Raw genomic sequence first — 18,655 nt, 5'->3', positions numbered from 1 at the left:
ACCTCCTTGGAGCCCACATGTATGCCATGTCCTGGGTGGGCGCACAGTATTGACGGAAGAAAAACCCCACGCGGTGTTGTAGGCCCTGGCATCTCTCAGAAATCCTTCTGCCAGAAAGTTTCCTGCTTGACTAAGGAAATAAGTCTTAAACTCTTCCTTTCGTCGAGTCGTACTATCATTTTTGAAGAGTCCATTCTGTATGGTTGACTTTGAGCCAGTTATTCAGGCTGTCAGCAGCTTTTGAGTCCCGGTGCCTTTCCCCATTGCCGCTCCACAAACATGCTTGCCAGACGGGGCCAGAGGCTGGGAGTGGGCAACAGCAGATTTCCTCTGTCATAGACCTGCAAGGCACCTGAAAATATCTCTGTCCCATTGAGTCTCAGTTCCTACAAAAATCCCTGGAACTCCTGTGATTGGTGAGGAAGGGACTTATGTGTGTGTGCTACTTGAAGGTTGTGGGTGATTGGAGTAGGGTGAGTGGACTCTGGAGAACCACGGAAGCCAGGTGCGCTCTGGCTAACGACCCCCTCTGTTTCTCCACTTTTATCCCGTTTCCAACCCCAGGAGTTTGCAGGACTCACTGATAGCTCACCATCTGCAAGGAGGAGCTCTTACAGAGAGAGGAAACCACAGAAATGAAGGCAGAGAGAAATAAGACCAGGGTCAGTAGGCGCCGTGCCAGTGTATTTACACACAGGACACCATTCTCTCCCTTGGTCCACATGTCCCAGTGGAGTTGGATGGGACCCATTTTTCTCAGACCTTGTTTGATCTGTGAGGAAAAGTAAGGCTATTTTAACACAATTGCTTGGGCAGCTCCCTACCTCGGAATTGAATTTAAAGGATTCAGACTTGGTTTTGCATTTGGTGAACTTAAGGCCCGGAATTGAAAGTGTTCTTGAAACACGGATTCTTTTTGCCTCTCCCGCTAGCTGCTGCTAGAACATTTGGAGTTCCTTGTCTCCAGGCACGAGAGATCTCTCCGGATGACGGTGGTGAGGCAACAGGCGACGTCTCAGGCTGGCCTGTCCAGTTAGCCGGAGATGCTCATGGCCCTGAATTCTATGTTCAGGAGCCACAAAACGGAGGAAGAAACGGTGTGACTAGCCACAGCGGTTCTTGACTTGTGCACATGATGTGTGTGATCAGGCACACATTGCGTGTTTGTGTAACTGGAGTTTCCTTTTAAGCTTCTTTGAATTCTTGTCAGACCTCTATGGTTAAAAAACAGCGGTTGGTGGAAATGTTGTGCATATCGATTGGCTGGTACAAATTTCATAGTGTACTTTTTTCCGGGGAAGTTTTCTCTCCAATGTAAAATTGAAAGCTGTTAACAAGCAACTGTGTGAAAAAAAGCAAGCGAGAAAGAGCTTACCAGTATTCCCTCATGTTATATGAGGCGAAGGGGACCTTAGGGTAACTCTACAGTAAAGACTAACGAAAGTCTTCTGAGAACAAACTCAATCCCTTTGTTTCCAAGTGAGGAGCAGTTACTTGTGGCACAAAGGGGTATAGTTTCGTTGAAGATATAAAGGCCACATTCAGAGTTCAGCTCCAGATGTCATCACAGGATTTGATTGGAGGGGTTTCTTTTTTTCCCTTGTTTTTTAAACAAGACTAGCGGTGGGGCCCGTCCCTTGTTTCCCTTTCTGGCTTTCAAAGGTGAAGAGCTAGAGGAAAGAGCGCCTGGCTCTCCTCTCCAGTCTCGTGGTCAAGCTGGAAGAGAACCTAGACACCTCAGGGAAGGACCTCTTCATTTCTGAAGAAAAGAACACCAAGTTGCAGCGAGATGTCCGTGAAGTCGGTGGCATTTGAAATGGCCACGCCGTCATCGAGTTAAACGTGGGGTGTTTTGTTCGGTCTTTGCCCAGTGTGTCCTTCATTTCCCACGGGTTTGAACTTGTGGAGTTTGATAGAAGTAGCAGCAGAACGGAACGTTACTCCGGGGCTTGGGCGGGCCGTCTCTCCATCTGCGTGGTTGAATCTGTCCTCCCTGGGCTCTCCCCTGCTGAGGCCTGGGGGGCAGGTGGCGGAGTGCCATCGGGTGTGGAGTGTGGGCCATCTGAGCTTGGCCCATGCCGTGCTCTCGGTCCGTGTTGGGAACACACTCGGCACGTAGGAACCAGCGTGTTGGTCTCAACTCGCTTACGGGGGCACGACCGTGAGAGGGCGGCTCTGCCGAGGGGCCGTCACGGCTGCCTCTGCCGCCCTGCCCTCCTCCCAGGGGTTCCGTGCTCCTGGTCGTGGCGGTCAGAGTGAGCGAGGGGCAGCCCGCTGGTCCTGGTGTAAGGTCATGGAGGAGTGCGGCCGCTTCTGCACGTGTGGTCGTCGATGGGAATCTGATCATTGTCACAGAAACTAGTAAGGGTAGGATGGTTTCCCTGTGCCTCCTCCTGTCACTGTGAGCTGCCCTTTGTGGACAGTCCCCGCACACCTCACCCCCAGCCCAGCAATGCCAACTCAGGAAGACCGTCTCAGACCCTCGTGTATGTACACATGCAGTCTGTTTAGTACCTTAGTGTAGGTGAGGTCATGTAAGAATTTAAAACAAAAGTATTTGCAGAAATTATATAACCCTTTCAGTGGAGTTGTTTGGCCAAGATGGGTGGAAACCCCGCAGCTGAGTTCAATATGCGGAGAATTCAATCATTTCTTAAGACTCATCACTTTCACTCTTGAGACTGCTGACATAAATTGCCTAGTAAACAGAAGGCTGGAAGAGGAATCTTTCGGGTGGTGGACAAGAAAAGCAGGGCAGAATGTTCTTGTTCCATTTGCAGTGTCAGATACCATGTGATACAGTTTTGTTACAGGCTAAGCTACAGATGACTACCAATTATATGAAAGGTTGAGTTTGGTTTCCATTTGTTAACACCACTGCTTCAACTTTGTGGTAATTGGGTGAGATTTCATCCACCCTTTTCCCGGAAAAATGATGGTTGTCTTCTGGTGTGTGCCTCCAGATGGAAGGCCCTGTACTGTGGAAACCTCACTTGTGTCCGGAGGCAACGAGGGAGGAGATTTTATGTCCGGGAGATTATATTATTCGTTTGTCTTTGAACACATCGGAAAGAATAAGCCTGGTTAACTGAGTGGTCAAAATCCCAAGAAGCTTCCGCATTGTCTGCGCTGAGCCTTACACGGGGCCCCAACTCACAAAGCGTCACCGGCTGAGCCACCCAGGTGCCCCGAGGATGCTCCTTTCCTTTTGTAAATTAGGATTTCACCCTGTTTTTCTGTCTGGAGTATGTTAATGTGTCGTACACTAATTCTTTCCCTGTCTTTCCTCTGAAATACCTGCTGTAGGCCATGGCCCAGAAGGAAGACATGCAACAGAGGATCACTACCTTTGAGAAGCACTGTCTCAGGGCACAGCATGAAGCCACTTGCCTGCACGACCTCAAGGATAAACTTGAAAACGAGATCGCAAAGAAACGCTCTCTGCATCATCGTTGGTTGCATTGAACTTCATTCCTCTTTTGTTAATTACAAATGAAGTTAAGGACCTAGTCTCAGTGTAAAATTTTCAGGGTGTTAAAATCTTGTGTTGAAAAACGGGGTTACTTCAACGTCATGGGAATCTTTCAGATGTTATGTAAGCATGTTATGTTGCTACCCTCATTGATTCCTTCTTATGTGTTAACTGCACGTTACACTTTTGCTTGTTAGCACTCTTTCCAAAAGAGCGGTGAGGGGCCAGGAATTTGTAGGCAGCCGACCGTTTTGGTTAGTACTTGAGATCGGGGAGAATATCAGGTGCAGAAGCATAGTCTGGCTTGAGGATGCAAGACCCTGTCTTTTGGGAAGCCGCACGTCTCTTCCTTGGTTGTCTCAAGTCATCCGGCAGTAAAAAGGAAAACCTCATCCAGCTTCTTGGAAACAAAGTTTGCCTGGTGTGTTTATAAAATGTGTCAGTAGACACAAAATGACAATAAAAGTGAAATATTAGGAAGCCATTAAAATGACATTCAGGAATGCTGTTTGAGAGCACGTAAGGTGTTCCAAATCATGACTGTAAAAGGCAGATCGTGAAATACGATGTATACAGCAAGTATTTTATTTATTTGAGGGTTTTAAGGCATGATATCCGGTGAGTATACACACGCAAAGCTAAACTCAAACAGAAGGAAGAATTTTGTGGGATTAAATGTTAACCTTGCAAGAACCTCACCTTATACATAATTTTTAAAAGGACTTTAGATATTTTTAATGTTTATTTATTTTTGAGAGAGGGAGCGACCGAGCGAGAGCATGATCAGGGGAGGCCAGAGAAGGAGGGAGGGACACACAGAATCCAAAACGTACTCGAGGTTCTGAGCTGTCAACACAGAGCCCGAGGCGGGGCTTGAACCCATGAGCTATGAGATTATAACCGAGGCCGAAGGTGAAACCTTAACTGACTGAGCCACCTCGGAGTCCCTAAAAGTCCTTTAACAAAAAAATCTCTTGTCTAAATTTTCCAGGTTGAATTATTTTTCAAGAGTGAGAGTGTTTTTGTAGAATAACCATACACTTGCAAAAATAACTCCTCTGGCATCAGGCATGCTCTCCGAACCTCTGTGCTGGCCGTTGTGCCCACCTCAGAATGCCCTATGTAGTGAGCCCTAAGACAAGAGTCTATAATTATGTAAGACCGGACCTTTCTCTCGTTAACTTGTCAGGAAGAACGAGAAAGCTCCTCCAGAAGATGGGTTTTCTTTAATTTGTGGGAATTTTGTCTTTTAAAAGACTTCTCTGAAGATACTGAAGCAGAGCAAATACTTTGGCAAGACAAGTTTTGCACAGTGAAATGAGGCCCAAGGCCATGGGTGACTCCTTGTAGAAAGGAAATGTTTATTCTGAAACACTTACCAAAAACATTGGCTTCGGTCAGAACTTACAATAGATCTTTGCATTGAGAATTTGTTTCACTTTATTCAAAATGGAAAAGGAGAGAGAACTTGCTACATTTTGATGCTTTGTTTTCATTTCCTAGACTGCAGATCAAAACCGCCAGTTGCAAGAGACCCTGGAGTTGGTGGAGCAGAAGCTGCAACAGACCCTGAGGAAGGCTACGACGCTGCGCGAGGTGGAAGCCAAGCGGGTCCAGAGGGTGGCCGCCCTCTGCAATGTGGGGCCCGCCTTTCCTCCTGGGTCCCATGATGGGAATGTCATTTTCATGGCGGTTACTTTTTGTATCTCGATTATAACCGGTAACATCGCCGAAACAAAATCCGTTAACAAGGTGAGATCTCTTTTCGGTATTACTTTGAGATTGGAATGCTTTTCAAAAGGCAGGCATCATCCCCATTTTTTTCACCTCTCGTTTTTTTTCCGATGTGTGCTGCTTGCAGTTGGCTGCAAGTAAGACTCACTGCTTTTCAGAGTGAAGTCAACGACTTAAATCTCAAGATATTAGAATTGGATAAGAGAAGGACAGGGGTGCTTGTCGGGCTCAATCGGTGGAGCTTGGGACTCGATCTCAGGGTCACAAGTTTGAGCCCCACGTTGGGTATAGAGCTTACGAAAAATAAATAAATGAAAACATGGACTATTTTCCAGAAATGATATATTATCCTGATTTTCTTTTAATATGAAATTTATTGTCAGATTTCGTTCCATACAACACCCATGCTCAACCCAACACATGCCCTCCTGAATACCCATTGCCTACCCTCCCCTCCCTCCCACCCCCCATCCACCCTGTTATTTTTCAGTTTGTAAGAGTCTCATGCTTTGGCTCTGTCCCACTCTAACCTCTTTTTTTATCCTACGCTTTCTTCATGGGTCCCTTTTAAGTTTCTCCGGATTCACATAAGAGTGAACACATATCGTATCTGTCTTTCACTTACCCTAACACTCTCCAGTTCCATCCACATTGCTACCATGGTCCATATTTTATTCTCATTGCAAAGTAGTACTCCATTGTGTATGTAAACCACAGTTTCTTTATCAATTGATCAGTTGGACATTCAGGCTCTTTCCACAATTTGGCTATTGAGAGTGGTGTTATTAATATTGGGGTACAGGGGTCCCTATGCATCAGTACTCCTGTATTCCTTGGGTAAATTCCTAGCAGTGCTACTGCTGTGTCATAGTTCAGATTTATTTTTAATTTTGGAGGAAACTTGACAATGTTTTCCAGAGTTGTTGCAGCAGTTTGCATTCCCACCAACGGTGCACGAGGGCTCCTGTTTCACCAAATCCTCGCCAGCATCTATAGTCTCCTGAATTGTTTATTTTGCCACTCCAACAGACGGAGGTGATATCCGAGTGTCGTTTTTATTTGTATTTCCCTGATGAGGAGCAACATTAAGCATCTTTTCATGTGCCTGCTGGCCATCAGGATTTCTTCGTTAGAGAAATGTCTATTCATGTTTTGTGCCAAATTCTACACTGGATTATTTGCTTCTCGAAGCGAAATTTGGTGAGCTCTTTATAGATTTTGGATAGCAGCCCTTTGTCCGATATGTCATTTGCAAATATCTTTTCCGATTCCGTTGGTTGCCTTTTATTTGCTGTGAAGTTTTTATCTTCATGAGGTCCCAATAGTTCATTTGTGCTTTTAAATCCTTTGCCTTTGGGGATGTGTCAAGTAAGAAATTGTTGCAGCTGAAGTCAGAATGGTCTTTTCCTGTTTTCTTCGCTAGGGTTGCCATGATTTCCTGTCCAACATTCAGGTCTTTTTTCCATTTTGAATTTCTTTTTGTGAATGTTTTGAGAAAGTGGTCTAGTTCTTACCTTCTGCATCTTACTGCCCTGTTTGCCCTGCCACATTTGTTAACCAGACTGTCTTTTTTCCTTGGATATTCCTTCCTCCTTTGTTAAAGATGGATTGGCCATATTTTTGTGGGTTTCAATTCTATTCCTTTGGTGTATGGGTCTCTTTTTTGGCAACACTAGGCTGTCTTGATGATTATAGTTTTGTAGTAGAGGCTAAAGACTGCGATTGTGATGCCTCCTGCTTTGGACTTCTTCGAAATTACTTTGGCTATTCGGGGCTTTATTGGTTCCATATGAATTTTAGAATTGCTTGTTCTAACTTCGAGAAGAATTCTGGTGCAATTTTGATTGGGATTGCTTTGAATGTGTAGATAGCTTTGGGTAGTATTGACATTTTGAAAATATTCTTCCGACCCATGAGCACGGAACGTTTTTCCATTTCTTTGTATCTTCTTCCCTTTCCTTCATAAGCTTTCTATAGTTTTCAGCATACAGATCTTTTACATCTTTGGTTAGATTGATTCCTAGGTATTTTATGCTTCTTCGTTCAATTGTGAATGGGATCAGTTTTTTTGTCTTTTGTTGCTTCATTATTATTGCTTAGGAATACAACTGCTTTCTGTACATAGATTTTGTATCCTGCAACTTTGCTGAATTCATTTACCATTCTGGTAGACTTTTGGTGGAGTCTATTGGAATTTCCATGTATAATATCATGTCATCTGGAAAAATTGAAAGCTTAACTTCATCTTTGTCAATTTTGATGCCTTTGATTTCCTTTTGTTGTCTGATTGATGTTGCTTGGACTTCCAACACTATGTTAAACGACAGCGGTGAGAGTGGACATCCCTGTCGTGTTCCGGATCTCAGGGAAAAAGCTCTCAGTTTTCCCCCCATTGAGGATGATGTTAACTGTGGGCTTATCATAAACGGCGTTTATGATTTTTAAGTATGTTCTTTCTATCCCGCATTTCTCGAGGGTTTTTATTAAGAAACGATGCTGAATTTTGTCAAATGCTTTTTCTGCATCGATTGATAGGATCATATGGTTCTTATCTTTTCTTTCATTAACGTGATGTATCACTTTTATTTGTGAATGTTGAACCCGACCTGCATCCCAGGAATGAATCCCACTTGATCATGGTGAATCATTCTTTTTATATGCTCTTGAATTCGATTTGCTAGTATCCTATTGAGAATTTTTGCATCCATAGTCATAAGGGTTATTGGCCTGTTCTCTTTTTTTACTGGTTCTCTGTCAAAGTAATACTGGCTTCATAGAATGAGTCTGGAAGTTTTCTTTCCCTTTCTATTTTGTGGAATAGCTTGAGAAGGATAAGTATTATCTCTGCTTTCAACCCTTGGTAGAATTCCCCTGGGAAGCCATCTGGTCTTGGACTCTTATTGGGAGATTTTTGATGACTGATTTAATTTCTTCGCTGGTTACGGGTCTGTTCAAGTTTTCTATTTCTTTCTGAGTTTTGAAAGTGTGTGGGTGTCTAGGAATTTGTCCATTTCTTCTGGGTTGTCCAGTTTGTTGGCATATAATTTTTCATATGATTCCCTGATAATTGCTTGTATTTCTGAAGTATTGGTTGTAATAATTCCATTTTCATTCATAATTTTATCTACTTGGGTCGTCTCCCTTTTCTTTTTGGGAAGCCTGGCTAGAGGTTTGTCAATGTTTGTTTTTTTTCAAAAAAACAACTCGTGTTGTGATATGCTCTACATTTTTTAAATTCTATATTGTTAATTGTCTATATTGTTTATTTATGCTCGGACCTTTATTTCTCTTTTTCTGCTGGGTTTACGCTGTCTTTGCTGTTCTGCCTGTATTTTATTTAGGTGTTCTGTTAGATTTTCTATTTGGGATTTTTCTTTATTCTTGAGATAGTCCTGGTTTGCAATGTATTTCCTCTCAGGAGTGTCTTCTCTGCATCCCAAAGTGTTTGGATTGTTGTGTTTTCGTTTTCATTTGTTTTTATATATTTTTAAATACTTCCCTACGTGGTTGACCCATTCTTTCTTTAGTAGGGTGTTCTTTAACCTCCATGTTTTTGGAGGTTTTCCAGATTTCCTTTTGTTGATTTCAAGCTTCATAGCATTGTGGTCTGAAAATATGCATGGTGTGATCGCAGTTCTTTTATACTTAAGAAGGACTCTTTTGTGACCAAGAATGTGATCTATCTTGGAGAATATTCCATGTGCACTTGAGAAGAAAGTATATTCTGTTGCTTTGGGATGCAGAGTTCTAAATATATCTGTCAAATCCATCTGATCCAATGTATCATTCATGGCCCTTTTTTCTTTATTGACCGTGTGTCTAGATGATGTATCCACTTCTGCAAGTGGGGTATTAAAGTCTTTTGCAATTACTACTTTCTATCAGTAAGGTTGCTTATGTTTGTAATTGTTTTATATATTTGGGGGCTCCCGTATTCGGCGCATAGACATTTATAATTGTTAGCTCTTCCTGATGGATAGACCCTGTAATTATTATAAAATTTCCTTCTTTAGTTACAGCCTTTAATTTAGAGTCCAGTTTGCCTAAGTATGGTTACTCCAGCTTTCTTTTGACTTCCAGTAGCATGATAGTTTTTCATCCCTTCACTTTCAATCTGAAGGTGTCCTCATGTCTAAAATGAGTCTCTTGTAAACAGCAAATAATTGGGTCTCGTTTTTCTATCCATTCTGATACCTTATGTCTTTTGGTTGGCGCTTTTAGTCCATTTACATTCAGTGTTGTAGAAAGATATGAGTGTAGAGTCATTGTGATGTCTGTAAGTTTCGTGCTTGTAGCAATGTCTCTGGTACTTTGTCTCACAGGATCCCCCTTAGTATCTTTTGTAGGACTGGTTTAGTGGTGATGAATTCCTTCCGTTTTGTTTGGAAAGAACTTTCTCTCTCCCATTCTAAATCAGAGATTTCCTGGATAAAGGATTCTTGGCTGGATATTTTTTTCTGTTCATCACGTTGAAGATCTCCTGCCAATCTTTTCTGGCCTGCCATGTTTCAGTAGAGGGATCCATCACGAGTCTTATCGGTGTCCCTTTATATGTTAGGGCACGTTTATCCCCAACGGCCTTCAGAATATTCTCTTTATCCTTGTTATTTTGTCAGTTTCATTATATGTCGTGCAGATGGATTCAAGTTACGTCTGAAGGGAGTTCTCTGTGCCTCTTGGATTTCAATGCCTTTTTCCTTCCCCAGATCTGGGAAGTTCTCAACTATTATTTTAAGTACACCTTCATCACCTTTCCTTCTCTCTTCTCTGGAATACCACTTATGTGTAGATTATTTCTCTTCAGTGCATCAGTTCTCTAATTTTCGCCCCATACCCCTGGATTCTTTTTATCTCTTTTTTCTCTGCTTCCTCTTTTTCCATAAATTTTTCTTCCAGTTCTCCTATTCTCTCCTCTGCATCTTCAATCCGAGTTGTGGTTTTCTCCATTTTATTTTTCAGCTCGTTTATAACATTTTTTAGGTCCTCCAGTATGTTCCTTAGTCCCTTGATCTCTGTAACAGTAGACTCTCTGGTGTCTTGTATACTGTTTATGAGCCCAGCGATTAGTTTTATGACTATTACTCTGATTTCAGTTTCTGTTATATTGTTTAAATCCTTTACGATCAGTTCATGAACTGTCATTTCCTTGAGATTCTTTGAGAGGAACTCTTCCGTTTGGTCATGTTGGATAGTCCTTGGAGTTGTGCGGAACTACGGGGCACTTCTGTGCTGTCATGAATAACTTGCGTTGGTGGGCGGGGTCTGCTGATGTCTGCCCCAGTCCACCGCTGACCAGCCCACAGACTGGTATGTACATTCTGTTCCCCTCTCCTAGTGGTGGGATCTTTTTTTTTTGCCTCAGGCATTCTTTGTGGAGTCATTGTCATGGTTCTTTTATGAGTTTTGGAAAGTTTTGATTCTTTGTAGGGATCTGGTAACCCCCATTCTGTGTTTTCTCTACTTTGAAGGTTCTCATTGGACCCTTCAACCATATTTTGTGTGTCTTTTGGGTTTCTCTATTGATTTTTTCTCTGTGTATGGTCTAGATAAATTTTTACATACTTATCTTCCAGTTCACTGTGGCTCTCTTCACTTGTGTTTAGTCTGATATTAACCCCCATAGTTCTTAATCTTACTAAAATTTTTTTTTTACTCTTATTTATGTTGGAAAGACAGAATTTGAGCAAGGGAAGAACAGAGAGCTAGACACAGATACCGAAGCAAGTTCTAGGCTCTGAGCACTCAGCACAGAGTCCAACGCGGGGCTCAAACTCCCGAATCACGAGATCACGACCTGACCTGAAGTCAGATGCTTAACCAAATGAGCCATTCAGGCGCCTAGAGTTCTTAGTTTTAGCTCTGATAATTTTTAGGTTTAGAATCTGTTTTGATTCTCTGAAAATTTCCCATTTGTCAAGTAGGCTTGTTGGACAGTTGACCTTTGCATCCCGTATTTCCAGTCGGTGTGTCTCCCTTTGGTCTCTTTCTGTTCTTTCTTCTTTTCGTCTATATGATGTAAAACCTTGTTTTTTAAAATGTTTATTTATTTTTCAGAAAGAGAGTGAGAGTACGCGTCGGGGTAGAGGATGGGAGGGGAGCGTAGAGACTCTTGAGAGGCTCCATTCTATCAGTAGAGAGACCAACACAGGGCTCACACTCACAAACCTGGGTCGAAACCAAATTTTGGTCACCTAAACGAGTAACCTGAGCTATGCTCGTGCCTTTCCCTGTTTTTTTTTTTCTTTTTTATTAAAATAGATTTTTTTAATATTATTTATTTTGAGAGAGAGGTAGAGACAAATCTTGAGCATGGGAGATGGAGACAAACAGGGAGACACAGAATCCAAAGCAGGCTCCATGCTTTTCAATGTCAGCACAGAGTTCGACACGGGAATCAAATCATAAAACCGTGAAATCATGACCCGAACCAAAGTGGGATGATTAACCGACTGAGCCACCCAGGCATCCCTTTTCTTTTCTCTTTTCTTTCTTTTGTTTCTTTTTTTCATTTCTTTTCATTTATTCTTTTTCTTTTCTTAATTTCTTTTTTAAATTTTGTGTTGGACATTATGGAGAAGCATAGAGGCTCTTCGTGTGCTTGCTTTTCTTCAGCCTTTCATCCCACACACACTGAGTGTGATGGTTATTGAGCTCAGTCAGGCCTGAATGACTTGTCACCGGTCCTCTGTCTTTGTAAGGTTCAGTGTGAACGGGGCTCAAAATGTTCACCACCCCCGTGTAGTCCTCCAGGATGTCCATCTCGAGGCCTGGAGTGTCTTCCAGGACCCCTCTTTGGGACTTGGTCCAAAAGCCCAGGTATTTTCTCCGCAGCACAATGAGATTATTGAAGGCTCAGCTTCTCAGGCAGTGTTTGCCGAGTGCCGGGGTAATTTTCTGTACCTCCCTGTGCTGTACAGTGTTGGTTATCAGTGATTTTCTGCTTGTCTGTTTTGTTTCCTTTCCTGCTCATTGGTATATTGCCTCAAATCCCTGAAGAAATTCAGAATCCTCACATGTCTTGAGAGAGAGAGAGGACTCTGAACATTAGTGTTGGCTCAGCGGGCTTCCCTTTTGTTGGGGTCTCATTCCTTCCAGTTGTGACTACCTCAGTGTCTCCTTGATGCCTGCCAACATGCTTCAGATTGAAATCATCTTTCCCAGTTCATGATAGGTTGACTAACAGAATATTCACAAGTATAAGAACAGGTGGGGAAGAAAGAGAAGTCATAGTAAACATTTTGCTCAACAGCATTTGTTGCAGGAGAAAACGAAACCCTGTAATCCTTGCCTAGTACCCGTCGTTCTAAAATGGTCAGTTTGCTCATCCTCAGCCAGCGTCCATTGAGTGGTGATGTTGTGTCTCAGGCCCCCCCACCCCACCGCCGCTGCCTTCCTCCCCTTTCATGTGCTTGCCCAGGGCAAGCATTGCAGGGACGGGCTGGATGTGGCAAAGCAGGACGAGGAGGTGGATGGGGTGACACTTATTCTGTGAGTGTTTGATCAGTTTTGGCTTTTTAAAAATTTTTTTGGTAATATTTATTTACTTTTGAGAGAGAGGAAGTACGGACAAAAGGGCAGAGGACGGGAGACCCAGAAACTGAAGCAGAATCGGGATGAATTGCCCCTCAACTGTACAGTGCAACCCCGACAACAAGGGTTTCTGGGTTGGTGCACCTGCATCATCTGCACAGACACAACTAGGCACCCTTGTTGAGCCCCTTTATGACCCTGCACCATTGTGGTAGTTGGGATCTGGCATCTGTGTTCCTCGGAGTCGAAGGTGGAGGCACATCTGAGTTTATCTGAAAGAATGACGCAGTTAGGAGGAATTGCTTACTTGCGCACTGCCGTTCAGGAAAGGCTTTTTCTGGAGAGGTCCATCAGCATCTGAGTCTAACAGAACATTCTCCAAGCAGTCTCTGGGGCCAAAAGCCAGAATCAAGGAGAAACGTGGCTTTGTTTTAAGCTATGGAAGGGGAAGTGGAGTCAAGTGAGGCACCAGGCCGCTGGTGTTGGGCAGAAACTTCCCCGTAAGGAATTTGGTATTCAGAGAAGGGCCTTGGGTCATTGTGTCCTCAGGGGAAAGGACTGACATGATGTTAAAATTTTTAAAAGCTGGTGCTGTTACTGTGTGGATAGTGTGTTGGGGGGTGACACGACTGGAAGCAGGGTAGACGCCATTGGGTAGTGTGGCTCCTATTGTGTGGGTTGAGCTATAAGATTCGTGCTTTAGGCAACAGGTACAACCGCCTCATATCACCCATCACATAAAGCACAGGACAGTTTGTGTCTTTCTACCCTACACAGAACCACGTAATATTGAAAAGCAATGTGTGTAATAGTTACCTGGGTGAGTACAAGGCGTACACTAAAGTGTTCACCTGTTTATTGAGTGCATGGCAGGCACTGTTCTAGGTGCTGAACACTATGTGCTGCAGGTACCTCACCCAAAGACGTATGTGGTTATACGGAGAGCAATAGAAGGGCATGGGAGTGTGTGGTTTGGTGGAATAGGGGGAACGTGTGCACAGTGCTGCTGCAGGATGGCTGATTTTGTCACGAGTCTGAGTCACTCAGAATCGGGGAGGAGATTCTTCTTGGGAGGTTCGGCTGTCCTGAATTCTTCTTCATCCACCCCCCTCTGTCTCTTGGACACCTTTCCGACCGCCTCATAGTGAAGCTCCATCTGGGTGGGTTGTCTGCTCTTTGAGTTCCACATGGGCCACAAATCTGCAAACATCTCTGCCTCCTCTTGTGAACGTAGCAGCTTGCTACCTGGTCCGGTGGTCAGAAGCCAGGGAGATGGCTTTGCCTCTTTCCTGCTCTTCCCTCTCCCTGCTGGTCCCTGGGTACTCTGTCATGGAGCTTGCATGTCTCAGAGGCCATGTGTGAGGTCCCTGGAGATCTGTACCCTGTCTTCACTTGGGTGGACTCGTGGAGGGACCGAGTCCTGCAGTCCTCCCTGCACCTGCCCCACTCGCCTCTCAGCAGCTTGGCTGTGTTGGGAGCGCCTCCCGCTGTGCAGAGATGCCGACATCCTGCCCCATCGGTGTACCATACGCCACGATCTCTGAGAAGACGGCCTTTCTTCTGAAACTGTGTCCTGCCTGTTGGCCCTTTGTGCTGGCTTTTGCTGAGCAACTTAGTAACTAACTCTTTTGGGGAAACAGGTTTGCTTTGTGTACAAGGAACCTCCAAATTACTCCTATTCTGTTCCTGGGTGGCTCAGTCGGTTAAACAGCCAACTTCAGGTCGGGTCATGAACTTTGTGTTGGCGAGGTAACCCCCGAGTCTGGCTCTGTGCTAACAACACAGAGCCTGGAGTCTGCTTTGAATTCCTTGTCTCCTTCTCACTCCGCCCCTCCCTTGCTGCTCTTTGTCTCTGTCTCTAAGAAATAAAGAATAACATTTAAAAAATTAAAATAAAAAAATTCTATTTTACTTTTTTCTGTTGACGATGGTAGTGCTTTCTCCATTTTTCCCCACGGATGACTACAACTGATCCTAGAAAAACTTGGTTCTCGGTTTTAAATCCTGCCCACAATTGAAAATCCATGTATAACTTCCTCACCAGAAATCTTAAGTGTTCAAACTCTCCTGTTGTCCAGAAACCTTAGTAGAAACACAAAAATTTCATTAACATTTGTATGTTTTATGTCATATATACCATATTCTCCGAGTCGAGGAAGCTATGGAAACAGTTACATAGAAAACAGGTTCACAGCTCTGTGCTGTATTCATACCTAAGTTTTTTCTCCGTTTTGTTTCTAGGATAAATTTTCTACCAGAACTCGCATCAGTGTTGGCTTAGGTTACACACTAAGCTGTTTTTAAGTGTATCTCCAGAACTAGTCATCAGAAATGGAGGAATTAGAAAGATTCCTGTATAATTACATTGTTACATGCGTAATCATGCATTAACATTGAAGAGTGACTACTTCATGATTGCTTAATGTAATCAGTACGCTTGCTACCTCATGGCCTAGGAGATACAGAGGTGAATGAATTGTTATAAAGCTTTTCTAGCCTGCATTTTACAGCCATATTCCTAATAGAGTCTGAACACATTGTTGCATTACAAAAAAGGCCTGTGAGAGTAGGCTGAGAGGCATTTTCTCCAGGCAGGTACAGAGACAGGCATGCTACAAGGTAATGTCATTTTTTGAAAGACTACTTATGGAAAACACATTATTCGTTTTATATCAGATCTTTTGTCCCTTATGTCCGTGTGTGGGTAGGTTGTCCAAGTGCACAAAAGTCTCACACACGATGTTCCTGCTGAAAAACCCTTAGGTGGTAGTGACACACGTGCGTCTCGGGTGGACTGGCTGCATGCTCCCTCGATTTTCACGCACAGACGTGTGCATGGCAGGTGAAGAGATTCACTGAGCTCCTTGGTAAGGATCTGCTGTCTGGAAAGTGAGGGTGGGTCTCACAAATGTCCTGATGTGCAGACCTGCATGGGGTGGGGAGGACCCGCTGGATGGGGCAATTTTGGGTCTCGGGGCCTGGCTGTATGTGGTGGATGCGGGCAATGTCTTTGCAACTTTTCAGGAGGGCCTTCCTGGCTCAAGTCTCCATAGACGGCTGGCTGGCTTTAGTCCCAGCGCCCTTGTCATGGAATGGTCCATGTGGGAGAGTAGCTGAGACTCTGCCGGATCACATCTGGTGGCAGCAGGCTTTCCAGCGATGGCACTTCCATTCAGCTTTCCTCGACCTCTGGGGTTTTCACCAGATCTCCTCTCTGTGCTGTCTTCTGCGACATCCTCTGGGTTTTTCTCTGCACTCGACCTTCTTTAGGATACACATTTTGAATCTCTGCATCCCCCAAACCTTTTTCGTATTTTTTTTTTTTTTTTTTTTTTTACCATAATCAGAGTCTCATTCTTGAGTTTCCAGATAGGCTGTGACATAGGTCCTGTGACCACGTCATTTGGACAGTTTTCTGTAGCAGGGATTTCTTTATTGTGTTGGCCTTGACGGAGTTTATAAAAACATCCCTCGGAATCTTCCTTTCATATATTTCATCTGAGGTTGTTCTCTTTGGTAGCAATGACCGTCCTTCTTGTAAATGGCATTTGTCATGAGCTTCACATGTCCTCGTGGCCCCTTCTCCGCTGGTGTACTTAGACTTGCTGCCCTCCAGAGCGAGTGAGCTGCCAAGACACGTTTGATGGTGACCCGTGGGGTTCTGGGTGGCCAGGACATTGTCCAGTGTCAGTGGAAATTTAAAGGACAGTCCCTTGCTTTCAGCGTACTTCCTGAGTTGAGGGACAGAGCCGGGATGGAACTGGTCCAGGGAAAGGGCTCTAGTTGTGCAGCCAGACCACTGGCCACTGGCACTTGTTGCCTTCAGGACCCTGGGGTGAGCTTCCTACACAGGGCCAGTCGCCCTGATCATACCCAGCCTGTGTCCGCTCAGACGGTAGCTGCTTCACCCCTTCCTACCCAACATCATTGTGCTCACTTGTCTTTTTCGTGAATAAATGTCCTTTGTGGCATTTTCCCCCCGACAGGGCCCCTCCTTCTGCATGAAAAACCTGTGCAGGCAGCCATGGTCTCCTCAACTGATTTTCGTGGGTTTTTCACTGTTTGTGTTGGAGTGGTTGACATGTGGTGGATTGTAGTTCCTTCTCTGCAATCACCTCTTGGGCGTCTGGGAAACCGTGTACTTCCTCTTCGTGGTAGAAGCTGCTCTTCCTATCCGTCTTGACCATTCTAAAAGCCAAACCCCTTTCTAAAATCACCAAGCTATCCTGTGCCTGCATTGAAATATTCCAGTTTTTGGTCATTCCCTTCCTTCTGCCTTAACTTGTGATGTCAGGACTTGTCTTTCCGTTTGAGTCGAGATTGCACGTGTGCCCGTCTCATAACATTAGTACCCCCATAGAGATGCCACATCTTCAACATGAGACAAAAAGATGTCTCACAAAAAGCCCCAGGTTTTTCAGGTGCTGGGATAGCCGCAGCGAGAGCTTCGAGAATTTCCCTTTCTTTCACGCTGGCCGGCTGGCAGCTGCAGCTGTGGGCCTCAGTACATGTCAGGCCATTCAGCCTTTTCTTGTCATAACATGACTCTTCTCTGCATCTCGGGAGCACGTCCAGCATCCTTACGGACACATCAGACGGGTCCCAGGGTGTAATCCATGGTTCATGGTATTACGCTTAACACGGTGACAATTACCCAGGAACCATGAGATATCACGTTTCCTGTGGTGCTTGATTTACTGGAGAAGTGAAGGGCTTACCAAGAGCTGATTAGCAGATTCGTGCAACACTTGACGTGACCTCAATAGCAACAGGAGGTGGTGCACACTTTCCCCAGAGGACAGCGTCTGCTACAGCTCATTTTATGCGATTAGGACTTAATCCTGAATTTCCACTTTTGTTTGCCTTTCTCTTGACTGCAAATGGCATCTTGTGGGTATTGTCTGTTTCAATGCACAAGTTTTGGTAAGTTTTATCTTGTTAGTTTTTTATATGTTTTCGGGTATGAAATGCTATAATAGCTTAGTATCTGCGTATATTTCATGGATTGAGACCTCCCTTTTAGTTACTATTTTTTGATATTTCGAAGCTGCTCAGCTCATCTGCCAGCCTTTCCAAATGTCACACATCTCCAGAAAAGTTTCCAATGAATTTATTGGAACAATATCTCCACATGGAAATGGGTTTGCACAGTTCTACATCAAGGGTCAGAAAGGCTTCTGTGGGTTCACCTTGTCAAGTCAGATTTCAAGGAACGTGTTCAGTTCTGTGGCAGAATTCCCATTGATTTGTAAAGGGTTAATTTATGAAGGACCTTGAAGAATGTCACCTGTTTATACACAGATTTTCTAGAATTGCCGAAGTCAACCACTCTTTATTTGGAATTTCAGTTAAGAGAAACTTTATTCCATTTGTCCTATAGCGGAAAAAACCTCTGGGGCGCCTGGGTGGCTCAGGAAGTTAAGCGTCTGACTCTTGGTTTCAGCTCAGTTCATGATGTCATGGCTCACGGATTGAGCCTTGCATCAGTCTCTGCGCTCGATTGACTGGAGAGTGTGCGTACACCTCCTTGGAGCCCACATGTATGCCATGTCCTGGGTGGGCGCACAGTATTGACGGAAGAAAAACCCCACGCGGTGTTGTAGGCCCTGGCATCTCTCAGAAATCTTTCTGCCAGAAAGTTTCCTGCTTGACTAAGGAAATAAGTCTTAAACTCTTCCTTTCGTCGAGTCGTACTATCATTTTTGAAGAGTCCATTCTGTATGGTTGACTTTGAGCCAGTTATTCAGGCTGTCAGCAGCTTTTGAGTCCCGGTGCCTTTCCCCATTGCCGCTCCACAAACATGCTTGCCAGACGGGGCCAGAGGCTGGGAGTGGGCAACAGCAGATTTCCTCTGTCATAGACCTGCAAGGCACCTGAAAATATCTCTGTCCCATTGAGTCTCAGTTCCTACAAAAATCC

This window comes from Panthera onca, chromosome D2 (assembly GCF_046562875.1).
Source record: "Panthera onca isolate mPanOnc1 chromosome D2, mPanOnc1 haplotype 2, whole genome shotgun sequence".
In the NCBI taxonomy this organism is placed as follows: domain Eukaryota; kingdom Metazoa; phylum Chordata; class Mammalia; order Carnivora; family Felidae; genus Panthera; species Panthera onca.
The sequence above is the reverse complement of the archived record's forward strand: the minus strand, read 5'-3'. Positions refer to the sequence as shown.